This window comes from Megalops cyprinoides, chromosome 11 (assembly GCF_013368585.1).
Source record: "Megalops cyprinoides isolate fMegCyp1 chromosome 11, fMegCyp1.pri, whole genome shotgun sequence".
Taxonomy (NCBI): Eukaryota; Metazoa; Chordata; class Actinopteri; order Elopiformes; family Megalopidae; genus Megalops; species Megalops cyprinoides.
The window spans coordinates 9155849-9174917 of NC_050593.1; positions in this window are offsets into that span (position 1 = coordinate 9155849).

The following is a 19069-nucleotide window of genomic DNA, read 5'->3' on the forward strand; positions in this document are numbered from 1 at the left end:
TCATTGACTTCCATCCAGGAGAGACTGCATCCACATTATCTCTGTGTACAGCTCTCTGATTCATTTTGAGGAACATTTGTCGTTTATCATGTCCTTACAAGTACACCTGGTGACAGGCGAGAGACTCTAATGATTACAAATCAGGTGAGCATTAAGATTTCCCCCTTCTAACAGTGTCCCGGTCTGCGCCGAAGGGGTGCATCGGCTTTTCTTCTCTCAGTGCATTGTGGGAAGGCATGCAAGTGGGGAGTACACTGCGGGAGCGAGATCATTAAAGCAAGAGAAAAGAGCCATAAAGTCAGGTTTGATAATTAAAATGATGTTAAGCTGTGAATAATGACGCCAGATATGTGCAATCGTTGCAGAGAAATTGCTGTTCCCCTCAGCCAAACGCTCTTGTTAGGATACGGTACTCTGTTACCTTGTGGTGATTTAAGTGTGCCTTTACACAGCTTGTCAAATCTCCCTTTTTTCCATTAACAAGGTTGAGTAATTAAGTAAAATGCCATTCTCTCTCTCCTTTTCTTTTTTTTTTTTGCTCTTGTGCCTTTCCATGGTTACCATGGAAGGAAACATCTGGTCACCCTGGAGCAGAGTGGGATAAATGCATTATTGGGCTTGCTTTGATAAAACCATCGATTAAGTCATCCATTGATTAACTCTGTGAGCCCGTCTTCCTGCCTCCTTCTCTCCACACAGTGTTTTTCTTCACACTGATTCTGTTGCACACTTGCACATGGGCTCCATGTTGGCCCTGATTCAGAAAATGATTCCAGTTATGCCTGTCGCGTGGGTGCCGAAATGATGGTGATTCATTCGATTTGTCTCGGAAGATGAATTCGTTGACATGGCCTTGATGATTGCAGGTTTGTGGCGGAAGGTTCTGATCGACCCATAGACCCCGGCTCAGTGATTATGGGTAATTTTCCCTCTGCACGTTCTCGGGAGTCCGCCCGCATGGCTCAGCACAAGTGTGTGTGTGCATGCGTGAGAGAGTGAGAGATGTGAGAGTTTGTGTTTGTGTGTGTGCATGTGTGTGTTTGTGTGTGTGTGCGCGCAGGTGAAGATGCGTAGCAGGTGTGGGATCCCGAATGGTAATAACGGCGTGGCCGCCTTTCGCTTTCTGTTGCCATGGATTCGCTGGAGGTTATTACTCCAGTAGTGTTTCATGCAGATTAAAGATGGATCTCTCCAAACCTGCCTCCCTGTGTTAGAGGCAAGAATAGACTTCTAAAAACATTTTTCTTACGCTGTTGATAACTTTCTTGTCGGAGGTGAAGTCGGCCTACGTACTCAAGCTTCTGTCCACCACTTCAATCGATCGTTCTCGCCCAAGGCACATTGCATGCAAAGTCAAACACAGAGGTTGCATGTATCTCATTTTGAAACCTCCCACATTTCGTAAGTCTGTATGGCTAAGCAGCGCTAGTGTGTAGTGCTAAAGAGGGTCAGCTTCTGATATGAATCCAGAGGCGTTGGAGGGAGAACCTGCTCAGGGCGCTAAAGGCTATCCTTCAGCTCCTCCGTCATCATTAAAAAACACCACATTCCACACACTGCCAGTACAGCTCTCCTTTTTCCTCTTATAAAAGGGGTAACTTATCTTTGCTTCAAGGAAATATCAAAAATATACAAACTATTTAAATCCCAGTGTTAGTCATAAACAGCACAGGCCATTGCCAAAGTTAATCTCAATTTACACATTTTCAAATACAAAAAGTATGCATTTTGGCTCTCAATAAACAGCACGCTACAGGAAATTGCAGTTTTAGCACCTTGCTGTGTGGTATTTTTGGACATCATTTGGATGCGTACCCACCTGCAAAGAGACCGACTGATTTCATGATTCATGTGTAATTGGCAAAATTGTCAGTTGAGAAAGACCCTCCCGAACACACTATGAGATGCAAGTAACATATAGCTGTTCCCACTTGATATAATAAAAATGATATGTGAACTTTTTTACTTTTCAAATATCAATTTAATAAGTAAGAAGTATAAAATCTGATTCTGAAGCCCATTGCTAATATTATAAAAGACCTAAGTCTGGTATTTTAGGTGGCAGAAACATCTCAGACAACAGCTACGTGTGATAGTTTGGAATCCACTGATCTCTGTGGACTGCAAACATGGGTAAATACGACCCACTCTGAGCTGTGGAAAGAGCGCAGCCATCCGGTGCCATTTAATGAGTCTGGAATGAAGTGATAAGTTCACTGAGTGACTAGCCTTCCCAGAACTCCTGATTTTCACCCCCTGTCTCACCCCGGTCCAGTCAATATAAATCTGACATTCCTCCTCCAATAACATGAGACGTCAGTAAAAAACATGGGCCTGTCAGGGTGCAGAGTCACAGCAATAAGGCATTCAGAAAAGCCTGGAAGTTATTCATAAATCATACCGTCTGACGGCAGATTATTAAAGGGAGTGACCTACATTCAGTGCTGATTATAGCTAACAAAGGGAGAGTGACGATGCATTGTGGTGGGGGCTGTGCTCTGAAATTCTTGGCCCCCCTCGAAAGCCCTGTAGAAGGCAGAACCCTCAGCATCCCCTCCTCACCCTCAGTGGTGTTAGCCTCCTGTTGCCCTCTCCGTAGCTCCTTAGCCTAATCCCATATGGTACCAGATAGGACACAAAGACAGACAGCACAGCAGCCTCTGTCATAATGCAGTTTTAATTACTGAGGTTTGGAGGTTTGGATTAGTGAGAGTGTGTGTGGTGTGGTGCCAGGACACAGTAGCTAATAAGGTGCTCTAACGAGAAGATAACAGAACATGCAATACACTGACTGTGAGCTGCTCTGGGACATGCTTAGACATGCTGCTGTCTTTGATTTTGTCGTGTTCTTTTGTTACTCTTGATTTTGTCTTTTTTATCCTTCTTCCTTTACTCTGTTTTGTGTGTTCAAATTCACACACAAACACACGCACGCACGCACACGCACACACACACACACACACACACACACACACACACACACACACACACATGCACACACACACACACACACTGTGGGGAGAAAAAGTTTTGCTCTTAAAAGCTTCAACAGATTTTTGTGTCCCTCTGGAAAAGAACAAACTGTTTGTGAAATGGAAGCAAGAATGCCCAGCGCTCCAATAAAGTAAGGGCATAGTCCTGTGAAACACCATCTGTTTCTGAAGCCCCCTCATCCTCCCTGCACTGCTTTAGCAGAGAAATGCTCACATTTCCTCTGTGTGGATTGCTGACTGTGAGTGCAATCACTTGTGGGGGTGAATGCATGTGAACCCACACATATGCTGAGCTGCTTTGTTCAAATCCAAAGCAAGTACATTAGAAGCACACACAGAAGAATATTCCATAAGCATAAGACTGTGACCGTGTGACCAGGCATGGCTCAATCCAACATGTCGTTGCTTCATCTCTCCAGTTTGGCTTGATTCCCAGCAATACGAGTTGCACAAATATTCCAGAAATGAATTAAAAGCAACAAACATTTACTGTCTACTGCCAAAGGCTCTCTATGATTGCAGGCTGTATAGGTTACCAGTTCTCATTTCTTTAAAGGTTTAGCTTGGAATCTACTGTCCATTGGTTTATGACATGACAATGAATCATTGGCAGATGCCAGATTCATGTATATATTCCTTAAACCATTCATGGAGCCTGGGTGAGGAATTTGATGTTCATCCACCTATGCTTCAGGTACAAACAATTCTTTTGCTAGACTATCTGTTTTTTTAAACACAAACCCAAAAGATCCCTTGAATATCGTTATTTCTGATTTCATGTCATGTTCATTAATCTTCATTTAACAAATCATTTGTCATTGATCAGTCCAGCAATCAAATGAGATTAGATCCCCAGTTTGCTCCATATTCATAAACCCCAATTTACTCGATCAAGGCAAGACTTAAAATGTCAGTGAATTAATTTTCAGGGATAACAGTTTCATACATCAACACTTCTGGGGCAAAACTAATTTAAAGAAACAGCTACCACATGTTCAACTGTCAGTTGGTTTACCTCATGCGTGCACAGGTTAACCCATTTTAGAGTACATCCTTCAAATGGGTGTAGTCCAGTTCTGGGCTACACGTGTGCAAAATCACATGCTTTAGCGTGATGCTCTGGGGTGGAAACATCTCGAATATAGTAATGAGGACGTGCTTTTCCAAGTCCAAGTTACTCCACATAAATTACCATAATTGCTTCCGTATTCCTCCCAACCCCCCTATCCAGTCTCAGCAATTACATCTGCATCTGGGCAAGCACGAGGCCTGCATCCAGATTGCCCTGACGTCACTCATCTGACTTCTTTAAAGGGCACCAAGGGATAAGACGTACACCTTAAGCTTCCAATTATCATGTATAATTAATTGCATTTTCAAATAAATGTGAAATTTGCTGTAAGAATACCTTAAGTTTTTGAAAATGAACTATGTGCAAATTGTTTGGTTGGCTGTATCTACCACCTACCAAATCAATGACCCTCACAAAGAGAATTTATAAATGCATGGCACGTCCACCCAAACACGATTCCTGGGCTTTTATATCTCATACCACGAAACGAGGCCCTTCTCAACATCGCTGAATAATTCAAGCCCTCTAATTATTGATTTTTTTTAATTCACTGGGTCTTGTGTGGTAATCCAAAGTCTTGATGGGAACAAAGAAGAGATAACAGAAGGCCTGTTACAGATGGAGTTATTACAACACTAGCAATGTCAAATCTACAATCTATAACTGCAACCCCCAAAACTGGGCAAAATTTGGGAGATTTACCAAATTACCAAATAACCAAAATCAGATTTGGATGATGCCCCTAACCTTTTGGGTCATAACTAGCAAAGGGCATGGACATCATCCAGTTTTCCTGAAGCAAATCTAATACTCACAGGTGGTTGCTGTTTCATGATGATGCAGCTTATTATGATCCATGTGTATGAAATGTATAAAATGGCAATATTTATGGCTTTACATAACAAAATCCTGATTTGCATCAAATCTTTTAGCTATTAATGAGCAGTCATTCCAGTAAGCTTCAGTTTGAACTTGCTGACATGAAGGCAAATTTTCCATTTTTTAATTTTTTTTTTTTTTTACTAAATAACAGAGTTGGGGTCAATTCCATTTCAATTCAGTCCATTCAGTCAATGAACTGAAAAATCTTCATAGAAAATGAAGGCCAAGTTTCAATTCATGAATTGATTTTCAGTATATTCCTTGAATTAACTGAATTGAAATAAGCTAAAATGTTATGTTCTGCACGATGAGGACAGTTTCATGTATTGCAGGAGAGCACTACGGACACAGCAGATGCTTGCCAATGAGACTGAAAGCAAACAAAGTCAGGAAAAAGAGCAAAGTAAAAAGGCAGCAAGGCCTTTGTGATTTCTAGCTGGTGATCTCTAACATAACCCCCATTTATGACATTGTATCTATGGGGAAAAATAAATAGATACCTATATATGCAATGTTAAATGTGTCTCTCAGCTGATCCACAGTTTCCAGGAATCCTAAAAGCAGAGACTGCCTGTATGTATAAACACCTTATTTGGGTTGTTTTATGTGTAATACTGGGGTTTGGTTCGTTTTTTCACCTCATTTCCCCTCCACTACCAACATGACCATAATGTGGTTCATACACATTTAGCCATTATTTTTAATAGCAGGCTACATAACATGAATACAAAATGTTCACTTTCCAATTTTTTCAACTCACCATATTGAAAACAAACAAATCTGTATAGACACTCAACAAGCTGCTATAGGCAGACTTAGAAACACTGCTCTCTTTGATTTCGTCTTGATCTTTGTTTGGAAACACTGGTATATCTGATTTTGTCCTATTCCTCTTTTCAGAAACACTCCACTCTTTGGTTTTGTCTTGATCTTTGTTTAGAAACACTGGTATCTTTGATTTTGTCCTATTCCTCTATTTAGAAACATTGCAGACAAAAGCTCATTTGTTTATGTCTAATTAAAGTCCTGTTTTTGTTTCTAGTTAAAGAAAGAAAATGATGTGATAGAGAGCAAAAGGCTTGTAACATGCAATTTCTGCCAATTATTTCAAATTCATAGAGTGGCGGCTACTCACATCTAAGAGCTTTTATTTCAGATGCATTATTTTCTCTTGGCAACAGCAGAGCCTCCTAGGATGCTGAAATGACAACCTGAAAGAGCCTTGAAAGACCGCTGCTTGACTTTAAAGACAACCATTACAGCATTTACATTGCAAGAAGGTTCAAAACTTCTTTTTTAACCAATAGAAAAGTCAAAGTAATTCTGAATTTCCATAGAAAGGTTCCCCTTTTGTTCAAATACTATCACTCGGCCTGATTCAAACCTCCAGCTTTATGGCTGAGTTGGAATTAAACCAAACCATGATAGTCTTTGTGCACAGTTAAGCAAATATGACTTACACACATCTAGTGGTCATGGACTGTGCATGTCATGCAGCTTCCACAAAACTTTTTTTCGGTTCAGAGTGGATTGCATACAATGAGAAAAGCTACATGCCTTTATCAATGCAATTTAATTTGTTTTAACATGTACCTCTGTATCACTGCTTTGTGGCCTTCTGATGTATTACCTAGGCATGAGCTGAAATTCGTTTGATGTTACATTAATTAAAGGTGGTCCATTTGGCATCCTAAAGATACACAGTTACCAAAATCCCCCTGTCACTTTCCTGCGCAGGACTTTGTCTTCTTCGTAGTATTACTTGGACTAATTAAAGGCAGACTAATTGTTCTGGGACACCCAGACAAAATCATACTTTGCTCATCTTCTGCTCCAGGTGTCCCATGGCTAAAATGATACTGTTACAGCCCTTTGCTAATGCTAACACAGCTAATGCTGATTACACAAGTTCAATACTGAGTAATTATATGTGTAAATGCACCCTCTTTATTGATCTTTGATCATTTGGGAAATGAGTAGAACAACTGAGAAGCAGTGGAGCTGTGAGTCAGGCACCTAATTCAAAGTGGCTTTCTTACTCATTCTGGAATGAGACTGCTTGGATGAATGTAGACATAGTGCTTAACCTCTTGGTTTTTCACTGTTCCCAAACACACATTAAGCACAATTAAGCACCTTTTTCATCACTCTTAAAGATAATTTGATCTTATCAGCCTGTACACACACTTGAAGGGAGCAACTCCAGCAAGTGAGCAAAAATGCAGATTGGGATGCAAGCTTTGAGACAGTGAATTTGGGAATGAGTGTGTGAGTCACTGAGTGAGTGAGCCACTGAGTCTGAGTGTGAGTGAGTGAGTGAGTGAGTCAGTCAGTCACTGAATCGATGAGTGAGTGAATCAGAGTTAATGAATCATCAGTCACTGAGTCACTGAGTGGGTGAGAGAGAAGATTGAGCATTACTGCCAGTGCCAGTGAAATCCATTGAAAGGGGCTGTCAGCTTGCAGGGCAGAGTGGCCTGCATTTCGACCCTATGTGTTTTTGTGCATAGAATTTGACTTCCATCCTTTCATTGTTCTGGTGGCCGGTGGTTTCTGTCAGGCACGGTGAAATGTTCTGGCGTGCAGAGCGTGGGACATAATTCTCAGTGGGGCAGGCTGACATTCTACACGGGGCCCTGTGCCTTGAGATAAGACCTCCGGCCCTCTCACAGCTATCAATAGTTCTGTGTCTCTGATCGCTAGAGCCCGGACGCCCCGCCCCTGCCAAAGCTCTGCCCAGGACTAGGTCCTGATCATTTCATGGGGGAGGCAGAAGAGACAGCCAGTTCCAGTGATCCTGATAAACACCAGCAGGGTCAACGGAAAGAGCCACAACCTAATTACTTTTGCTTTCACACTTACGCCAGTCTATCATGTTAAATTTCTTCACTTTGCCAGTGTGAGAATGAGATGTATGGTTTATTTCCTCCTCAGAGTGCACCTGCTACAGAGTTTTATTGTGAATCCACCTTAATGGAAGATTCATGCAAAGCTCCACTTCTCCATAAATTTCCATGCAGCTCGCTCCTGGAACCTAGAACCAGAAGCTATGCTGACGAGGCTGTATTATTTCCAATGAGTCAGGTAGTATTTCCATCTGATGAGAAGTTAACACCTCCAAATGTTCTTGAGCTTCTTGATCTCCATTTTATCACATGCATGTCTATAGCCACAACAAAAGTTCTTCGAGCTTACACAAAGACCACATCAGTCCCACAAGCAACTCATATGCCAGTACATATACATTTGCAAATTAGGCTACTTAAAGTATTTTTGTATGACATCAGCTCACAAATGTATCCACATTAGCTCACACACTGTTCTCATGCTATACCATACTATAGTGTAAGCCTATCCAATGTTTCCGGCCCAATAGACAAGGTTAGGCCATTTATTGTGCGGCCGTGTAAAGTTGTGTCTGAATTACATGTATCTAAATTAGTCTAGATGTTACAGAAGTATCTGGACCTTAGGGTAACTATGGCAGTTTCTTTGGGGAAATCACAAAAAGGCCCAACTGCTGAGGTATGGTGTGCTCCTTTAACCTGCTTACCTAATGGCATATCCTCCATTCCTGTAGATTGTATTTCCATTTTGGCTCTACTTAATGTGGAAACACAAGAAATAGAAACAAATTTTTCCAATACACTAGAACATGCATTGGCACTGGCTTTTAAGACAGGATAGGATTTCTGGTGTAGCACAGCACAAATGAACAGAGCACCTTTCTTGTGGTCGTCTCTCTGGCATTAAAAAAAGTCTTTTATATTATAATTATAATTTTACTGCACATTCCTAACCATTCTCCCTCCCTCCCTCCAGAGGCAATGCAAGACTGACCACAACAGCGGGTTTAGGACGTGCAATATCTCATGTTTCATGTTATTGCACCGATAAATGGGACCTGTGCATATGTTATCCCCAAGTGCTCTGTATTTGTGATGACGTACATGTGATTTGTGCTGGACATGAGATAGATTCACCTTGTTTCTAAGAGGGAGCCTCACAGCACCAGAATGGCATCTGACCCACTTCTATGACATTTAAAAATAAATGCTCACTCAAGTAGATTACCCTCGGCTCTGGCCCATAATCAAAGCCGAGGGTGGTGAATGAGGCCGCACAGGGTAGAAGAAGAAGAGTGGATGCCAGGCCTCTGGTTCCCCATGCCTGGCCCTGATTAGAAGGAGGCCTTATTATCATGGGGGGTTAGATAGGGGGGGATACCCATAATCCCTCTAGTCTTACAACACACATATTTTACATAACAATTGGATACTTTCATCTGACCACTGTCAATGATGGCTCATGATTGCTTTTCCTTGCTCTTAATGCGTCTTGTTCTTAATGAGTGTGTGAGCTAAGTGGTAGTAATGTCTGTATTGCTATTGCATGTGCCCTCAAGGATTGAATTACTGTATGTTATTCATTCAATTATCAAGTGCCCTTATCCAGCAAAATTCACTGTGCAGTACTGCCAGTTTTAAGATTAATTTACCATTTTAGCTGAAGGTTACCACACGCATAGGGACAACAGCTGTGTTTACTGTGAATTTTCCCTGTTTTTTAACCTGGGATTGCCAATTGTGCATTAAGCTTGTCTCACCACGACAGCTTTTGCACTCATGCAAGAACACTGCAGCGAGGTGAATGCAATCCTCTGATGCACTCACACTCAGCCAATGGCTATTTATTGCAGTGCAGGTCACACAGTGCACCTCAGTGAAGTGGGCCCCAACTGGAGGAGGGATACTACTGCAGTGATTTCATCTGAGCAACGTGCAGGAGCCTTCAAAATTGCAGGGCATCTGAGAGCACTAAGTAGAGGAAATTTCTGCCACTGTGGGCTCCTGGTTCTTGTTGGCTGAATACATGGTCAGGTTTGAACCTAAACCGGAAGGTTTATTTTGCACTCAAAATGAGAGTCTTGCTGACTGAACCACACTGAGTGCTCTCATTGTAGATTTTTAACCCAAATTATACTGGTAACAGAATAACATCCTTTACAAAGCACCTGATTTTGTTCTTCAACCATATTATATAATACTTGCAAACATGATCCTGATGGCATATTTGAAAGTTAAGTTCAGGTTTCAGCTCAGCTAGAACAAAGAAAATGAAAGGAAGGCATTTATGTGATCAATATCAGAGCTCAGGCTAATTAGAGAATGAGACTTTTTAGACTTAAAATAAGCTGCTCCATTAATTATAGTGGAGACATGGTTTAGCCTCTTAGGATGGCAGTCATTGTTGGTGTGTTCTTTGTGACTAACACCTGTGTGCCAAAAAAGACACCCATCCAAAACTCCTCCCTGCCTTAAACAAACTACAGCACCCTATGTGGCAGGCATTGAGCAATCATTCGAACCCCTCCCACACCCCCACGCCCACAGAGGGGAATCAGTAAATGATGTCCAAAAGAGAGTATATTAATCATAATCGTTTTAAATCCTGTGCCGGGTGGAGTAATGAAAAAATAATGCACTCTAACATTCATCCCTAGGAGCTGAACTATCCATAACATTGCAGTGTTGATATAAAAATAACACCCGTCTATCCCTTCCTCCATGGCTGACACACTGGCAGACTCCCGATCATAAAATGGCTCCTTCAATCTTCTCTCTCTCTCGCTCCCTCGCCCTGCTGGTGCCAGATTGGGAGCTTTAATTAAAGGCACAGTATTTCACAGGCGAGGGGGCCACGTGTGAGAGGCCAGCTCTTCAACTGCGTGACCCCAGAGTGATGTTGATTTAGTGCCACTGCTAACACGCTGACAGGGCAACGATGGAGCCAACTCAGAGACTTTTAACCCTTGTTATGCAAAGAATATTAATATAATGTGTTACTGCTGGAGACTATGGAGGAGTATATATGTGAGTGAGAGAAAGGGAGGGAGAGGATGTGAATGGGGAGAGAAGGACAAGGAGAAGCAGGGAAAGGAAGGATAGATGTGTCAGTGAGAGGAAGTGCAATAGTGACCTCAGGAAAAACCTCCTGGCAAAGCCCTGCTGTGAGGTGGGTTTAGAGGTAACCTCACAGCAGAAGCTTGAGTTGGGATAGGAGTGCTAAGGTTCTGTGTGTGTGTGTGCGCGTGTGTGTGCATGTGTGTGCATGCGTGTGTGCATGTGTATGTGTGTGTGCATGTGTATGTGTTGCAGGTCAAGCGTCATCAAGGTAGCAAAGGAGGGGTTTGTTATCAATGCTGAAAATCCAGTCTGAATGGTGGAGGTTGATCGCAAACCATGCAGCCTCCTAAGGCATTTTATAAGAGAGGCTATACTCACTGTGGCGGAACAACAGTCAAGTGTCCCTAGATGGACAGTAAGCATGGCCAGTCGCTGAAGTGAAACAGAGAGTTTATCTGCAGTATATTCAGTTACTGCAGGCAGAGGTATGGAAGCTGTACCCGGCCAAAGCACATCTGCACAGGGCTTGAAAGAGACTTTCTTTCCTGTACTTTATTTAATGGTTGCCAACAAACATACCCAACAGTTTGCACTTCAGAAAACAACCTTACACAAAGAGCATTTATAATTGCAGGTGTGCTCCGTTGCCTATTACCTGCAGACTCCACTGGGGAGAGGGTGGGGACATATACGGCACTGCAATGCCACCTAATGGTGGAAAGGAGCCAAGAGGGGCTAGGAAACTGGAACACCCCTCCCAAATCCAGACCTATGGACTACCATTCTAATGATGTGACTATGTATCATACGTCTCTTCCTGATGCGGTCTTAGGACATTATTTACCCCAAGCATCTTTACAACAGTGCTCTGCCATTCTGAGACAGGTTGTGAGAGCCTTGGTGCTGTGCAACATGCGGGAAGCTGTAGAGCTCAAGTAAGAAACACCACACATAACATGCCATTCTATACTGCTTCTCAGTCAACTGCCAACTCTGTGCTACACAGCTTTACCTCTGGTTACAACCTGTATTCAAGCAACATTCACTTTGACTCACGGTGAAATACAAGAAACATATAATTATGTATTACAGCTTTTATGTGTGTGTGGGTGTACGTGTATGCATGTAAGTGCGTGTGTGTGGCTTTAAACTTGAGTTTAAACTGCTTATTCTAATGATCCTGTCAGCTTGTTTTGCATAATTACTAAATTTGATCATTTAAATGAGCACTCTCCTGCCGCTTAATTTTTTACTTAATTGCACATAATATTTACCTTTATAATGTGATTACAACAATTAAACAATTAAACCATTTATAACGCTAATCAAAAAGGTTGGTCTAAAGTTAAGACTCCACTCTGATTTCTATGTTAAAATCAGAATTATTTTATGAAACCTCCAATCTATTTTTATCATAAAAGCAATTCATTGTACAGACTTTGATGTGATGTACCACTACGATTCTCTAAAAATTTAGCTTTGTAACATGTGGATCTGACACTGAGTGAAAGTGTTTCATTGGACCAGCAGTTGTTTTCATGCTTGGTGTGTTACTTAGTGTGGGCTTTGTATATGTATATATATATACATATATACATATATCTATATATATATCTACAATAACCTGAAGCCAGACACAGTGTGGCAGACCAGTGACCCTAAAGCAAAGAATTGTGGGATGCATCTCAGGCGCTGGCAGTACGTTGCACAGCCCGGCACCCTGCGAGAGCGGATCCGGCCGACCAATCGGGGTGCAGGGGAGCAGGCTCATCTGCATGCCTTTGATTGCTACTCTCCCGGACCCTGCAGAGGGGTGGCAATTATTTCACGCCCACGGAGCAGGCCGTGGCAATGGGAGTTTGGGTAACTTTCTTGTAATTAAGTGGCCCCTTGGTGCTGTGGATCAGGATCTGAGGATAAACTCCCAGCTGGGTGTAGGGAACAGGCTCACATTAGCATTTGACAACCAGCTATTAGCCCACTCTCCATGACAAGAATAGATGTCATCTCCTTCCTCTTGCTTTGTCTTTTGTGTGTGTGTCTATGTGTGTGTGTGTATGTGTGTGTGTTTGTGTTTGTTTATTTATTTTTGGCCTCTGTTTTAAGTGCTCCTCAGCAGAATATCCAAGCATGGCATTCTTTTTCACCTCTACGCTTCAGTGTATTCAAGTGTGTTGGGGCCTGTGGAGAGGAGCTCAACCAGAGGTTTTACCTTCCCTTAACAACCCCACAACTCCCATCACCCCAGCGAAATCTCTCTCATGTGTACTAACGCTTGGTCGTGGAGCATTGTGCTAAAGGGAAAGTGACAGACTAATATCATGGTTACTTTTCTCTCCCTGCTGTTTCTGCAGCACGTATTGATCATTGTATCAGTGAATCCAAGCATGTATGTGTATGTAGGTAAGTGTCTACCTAAGCAGAAGTAGCCTTTCACTGTACTGTATTTTAACTCTTGACCCATTGCTAGCAGCCTTCTTGTATTCGATCCACATGGCTACCATTAGCACACAGCCAGGCAGTATTCTCACCACAACAGACCGTGTGCACATGCCAGCACCCGCTTTATCGGTGTTTACGATAAGCATATCTTTAATTTGAGAGATATTAATTCTGACCTTATTTATTGCCGAGATCTTTGAATCTAATTTCTCAGAGGGTTGTTACATTTATAAGGCACAAGACATCCACTAAATTTCACAGTATGGTGCCCTGGTGAAAACGGGTGCATGACGCCACACACTTCAAAGCCATCAAAAACAGCGAGTGATAGCAATTTAGAAATTAACATGTCATGCATAAAACTCTATGCAACACAAAACCAAAAAAAGTGTTTTTCAATGCAGATGTGTAGGGTTTATGATATGCTCAGTGCTGCAGATGCACAGCAAGTGCCTGAATCTTAAACCTCTGGTTATCTGGCTGTATTTCAATAGGCCAAGGTTGGATTATGGACCGGGCCAGTGGGGCCAGTGTCCCAGGGCCTCGGACTGCCAGGGGCCTCCAAGCCTCAGGCCACGCACAGTGTGTGGCCCAAGACGTCCGAAGGAAGTTGAATGCCAGGGCCCTCAGTGAGCACAGCGCAAGCTGACCACTAGGTCCCTGAGTGCTTATAGTGTGAGTTAACCACTAGGGCCCCCCAGACCCCTCAGCGCTTACAATGTGAGGGCCCCCAGACCCCTTGGTGTTTAAAATGTAAGCAGACCACTAGGGCCCCGGGCAGACACCAACATAGGAAAGTGGGGGGGGGGGGGGGGGGGGGGGTCCAAAAGACATGTGCCCAGGGGCTTCATGGGACCATGATTCGGCCCTGCCATGGGCCCTATGCTCCACGGTGAGGCTGTAGCAGCCTAGAGCAGTACAATACTCATTACAATTCTAATATACTATTAGAATAAGAGGAATACACAGTTTGCTTTGTGGCCTATAAATAGATTAATAGATTACAGAGAGGAAGTGGACTAACACAGCAGCCAATGACTGGAATCCACAGCTAAGCCAAAGTCAATTCTGTTTTGGTAACACATGATTTGAAACCACAGAAATTCATGAAGGGAAACAGAAAGGCAAAAGACATATGTAAGACTGAATATTACCTCACAGGAAGTGATCACTTATCACATAAGACTTTCTTTTGTTGGAATGGTTCATTCAATGAAAAGAGAAAGAGAAAGACAGAATCTGAGAAATTCAACAGAACAGAAATGATCCGCAATTGTATTAATGTCGGTATCATAACATAATGATGCTTTATGCTTATTAGAATCCTTATGCACTGATGTTTGGGTAAAAATGGGTGGGATCAGAGCAGACTTAACAAGAACCCTCTTCCCAGTAATGCTTTCACAAAAATATCATTGGTATTTTAAGACACTGTTGGCGAGGATATTGTTATTAGAGTTTTTTTCAGAGGCTATTTTATCTCTGTGTATGATTGTGTATTGGTGTGTTGTTTTTTGCACGTCTGTTTTTAATCCTTAATCTTTTTTGGCATTACAACACAGAGTTAATATTTTACAGGTTTGTAGGGGTAAGTAAAGGACATGACAGATTCCACACACAGCTGAACAGAACAAACAGAATAAAGACCAAAGCTTACTAAGAACAAACAGAGCTAAAGACAAAGTTTATTTAGCTAAACTTAACAAGATTTACATAAAAGAACAGAAACCAGAGTGAAGTCCAAAATCAACAATAAATGAATGAATGAATAAATAAATAAATAAATAAATAAATTAATAAAGAACTAATGGCCTTTCCACAAGCTGTTTGTGACAGAATCACCATAACAAACATTTCTCTGTTGGTAAGACACGATTCAAACCATCTTAAGACGGTTTCATGTAGTCTTACTCTGTTTTTGAGCGATTCTGTGACCCACTGTATCAAAAGCAGAAACTGCATTTAGCCACAGCTTCACCACTTTGATGAGGGCAGCCTCTGTGCTATGATGGGGCCAAAATCCAGTTTGAAAGCTCTTGAGAATTTTGTTGTCGGAAAGATATTAATAAAGTTGTCTAAACATATTGGCAAAGTTGTTTTTTAACCCTTGTTTTGTCTTAGGGGCAAAAAATGAGTTTAACAGGAGAGTTAAACTAAATTCTTTCAGCATGAAATTCGATGACTTTTTCCGGAGTAACCCTACCATTAAAAAACTGTATCAGGGCGCAAAGATGAAAATTTTAAATGGAGGTAGACGTAATAGGGATGGAATCAATATGACCAATTTCCATTTGTAGCGCCTCTCTGTACTTTTCTGGTATTATAGGTGTAACGGGAGTGTGAATATTTTTTAAAAAGTAAGCGTTTATAGAGTTCATATCATATTATTTATCTATTTAACATCAGTGTGTCTTTTTACTGTATGTTTTTGACTATTATGTTAGATATGTATGTTCCCTGTAGCAGTCATACCCTGTCTTTATGTATGTGGAATGTTGTGTGGGGTGGTTTTTTTTTTTTCCCCTTTCTCTATGGATGCAGCATGGGTGGATGCCTGAGCCAAATTTCCCACAGTGTGGGACAATAAAGTGAATCTTGAAGATTGTCTTTGGATCTTTTTTCAGCATACAAGGAATAACAACAATAATAATCAATTAAAGCAAATAAAAGGATATTTTGTTTTATTCTTAGGTTTACCTCATGCTTTGTGGACAAGTGAATGATTAACAGAGATATATGTAAATACTGAGAGGGACTGAGTCTCAGAAACTTGAGAGAGCTGAAAGCTTTGAGGTTCCATCTGAAAAATGAAGTGTACTGTAGGTCTGCTGGTTTTACTGGGCTGTTGTGTCACTGGGTCACAGCTTCAGGAGGAAACAGCAGAGACCACCAAACAAACACTCCAGCCTGACATCTGGACTGAGCTAAGGGAGCTGAGAGACATGGTGGTGGAGCAGAGAGTTCAGCTGGCAGCCATGGAAACCAGGCTGAAAACCAGTGAAAACCAGGTAGAGGAGCAGAGATCTATGCTGCAGGAACTACAGAGCGAGACGAAAGGTAACATATTGAATGGACAGCCATGTTGTGTAGTGGTGAAAGATAGGAGGGCAACCTATACGGAAGTCAGACATATACTGGTGAAAAGAGGTGGATAAACTATAAGAAAGCCAGAGGTGGCAAAAGAGCAGAGCAATATTGTTTCTTTTTGCTCGCTGGTTATGTTGAAAGCTGGATATTTCTCTCTTACCACTTTGCAGAGTATTGTTGTCAATCAATGGCATGTAAATAAGTAGCAGACGACAGGCCTGTTAAACTACTGAACTGGTGTCCATGTGCATCCTGGTTTCCCTGTTGATGGTTGATTCATTGGGCATAAACTTTATGGCCAGTGTGAATTAGCCACTGTTTTGAAACATTAGCCACTGTAACGTTACTCCTGTACATGCTGCAGGTCAACAACCTCTTGCTTATTTCAGAGCACAGACTGAATAACTTGACTAGCATATGAAAGTGTATGTTGATTCTTCTGTGTCCACAGACAGACAGAAGGTGGCATTCTCAGCCGCTATAGGTGGTGATGGAACCACTGGACCCTTCAACACTGAGATCACACTGGTCTACAGAAGAGTCTTCACAAACATTGGCAATGCCTACAACCCAGCCACAGGTATTGTACACACCAATCTACCTGTATGTTTTTATGACACCTGAGTAACAAAGCTGTTATTACAGCCCAACCACAGGTACTGTACGCACCCTTCTACAGTGCATGTTATTTATAATTACAGGAAACAGGGGTATCTCTAACTTGATGATTTTACTAACTGCTTAATCGTCTGTGTCTACATGAAACAGTCTGTGTTTATCTCTCTGCTTTTCCTCTGATACAGGGATTTTCACAGCACCAGTGAAAGGAGTCTACTACTTCAGCATAAATTGTTACGCACACTCCAGTAAAGACAGGGGTTCATCACTGACAAAGAATGGGGAAAGAATTGTCTCGGCATATGCCACACATTCCCAAAGCACTTGGGACACTGGGTCAAATCGAGCGGCTCTGCAGCTGGAAGTGGGAGACCAGGTCTATGTGGTTATGTGGGCATATACGCACATCCATGACCATCCAAATGGCCACAGCACTTTCAGTGGCTTCCTGCTCTTCCCCTTGTAAGGATAAAACATTGCTGCCAAACATTTTGGTTTAACTGAAATCCTAGTAAATTGATTATGATATAGGAACACAAATTTTTAAAAAATCATGAAATAAAAACCTGAAAGTCCTGAAATACACAAAAAATAAGCATGTCTTGAAATGACTACATCTCAATGCAGTCACAGTCTAAAGTCTTTTCTGTCACCATAAAAATATTTGCAGAACCCTTGATGAGTATATTTCAGTTGCTAATGCAGTGCACCATTTTGTCTTTGTGATGGATTATGATTGGTTGTAGAATAACTTTAACCACCGCTCTGAATAGAACGCCTGCTATGACATCAAAATATCGGACCAAGGTGTAGCAAGACATACCTATATTACATTGCAGGAAACAATGACAATTTCCAATGGGAATTCCTCAAGGAGCTGTCCTTGGTCCTTGGTTGATTCAGTTTGTACCTCATCACCTGAAATTATTTGCATTATTTTGTTACACGATTTTGTTATCTGCAGAATTTAAAGGAATGGTAAAGTTCAGGTTGAACCATAAAACATGTGCAGCCACGTGAGAACTGTGGACCTGTATTCATGTATACGAATACAGGGGGGGGACTCTGAAATGGTTAACCTTGGTGACTTCTGAGGGAAGATATTAGTCTACTTAATTCTACCATGAATTTGGTAATAAATATGGTATAATACAAAATCACAATCTGAGACTCACAACATAAGCATTCAGTGTCTACTCTTTGAGGGCAATGCAGCTTTCATGAGTTCTCTATGTCCTGCTCTGGAAACGGAGTAACTGTCTCATGCTCCTCTTAGGTGTGTCTCTCCTCAACTGAATGCTGTCCTCTCATTCACAAACATAAACCATGACTAAGCATCGCAACCATCCAAAATAACAAAAAAATATCTTTAAATGATTCCAGCAACATCTACATAATATAGCGTAATGGAGAGCTGTGTGTGGGGAACGTCAGACACTTTCATCATCATGTCCAACATGCAAAAAAGGAGCTGCGCTAATTGTAACTCTAACAAGGTGCGCTAACAATCACACCAGGCAGTTACTACAACCTCCTTGTAGTTGCCCTTATTGTCAGAATATTTGACCTCAAAGTAGCCTATAAATGCCAGTTCTTATCGGCCCAGGAAGGTGGATCATTCGTTTCAGAACTGCTCTATTTTCCCTCACCGTTTTATGATGATTTGCTGAGAATGGCATCCTTGTTTCCTGCATGCTGAACTTGTATTCTGTCCAGTAGACTTAATCCAGCACTTCCACTGACATGCTTTTTGCAAACTCTGTCAAAATTACAGAAATCATCAAATCCCATTCATTTCCACCATAATTGGTTGTCTGCCATTTTGAATTTTAATGAAAACAATCTTTCTGCTACTCCTCCCACAAATGTTCTCCAGTCTTCACTAAAATTGAGTCAGAGCATAGTGAGACTATGCCTCATAAATGTTATCCATGGATTTTTGATTATTGAAAGCTTTTGCCCGTAATGTGCTAATGATGTCAACAGCAAAGATGCCAAACAGAAAGTGAGGCCACATCTCACCAATACTTTTGTATACTGACATCAAACGTGGTATGCATGCTCGAAGC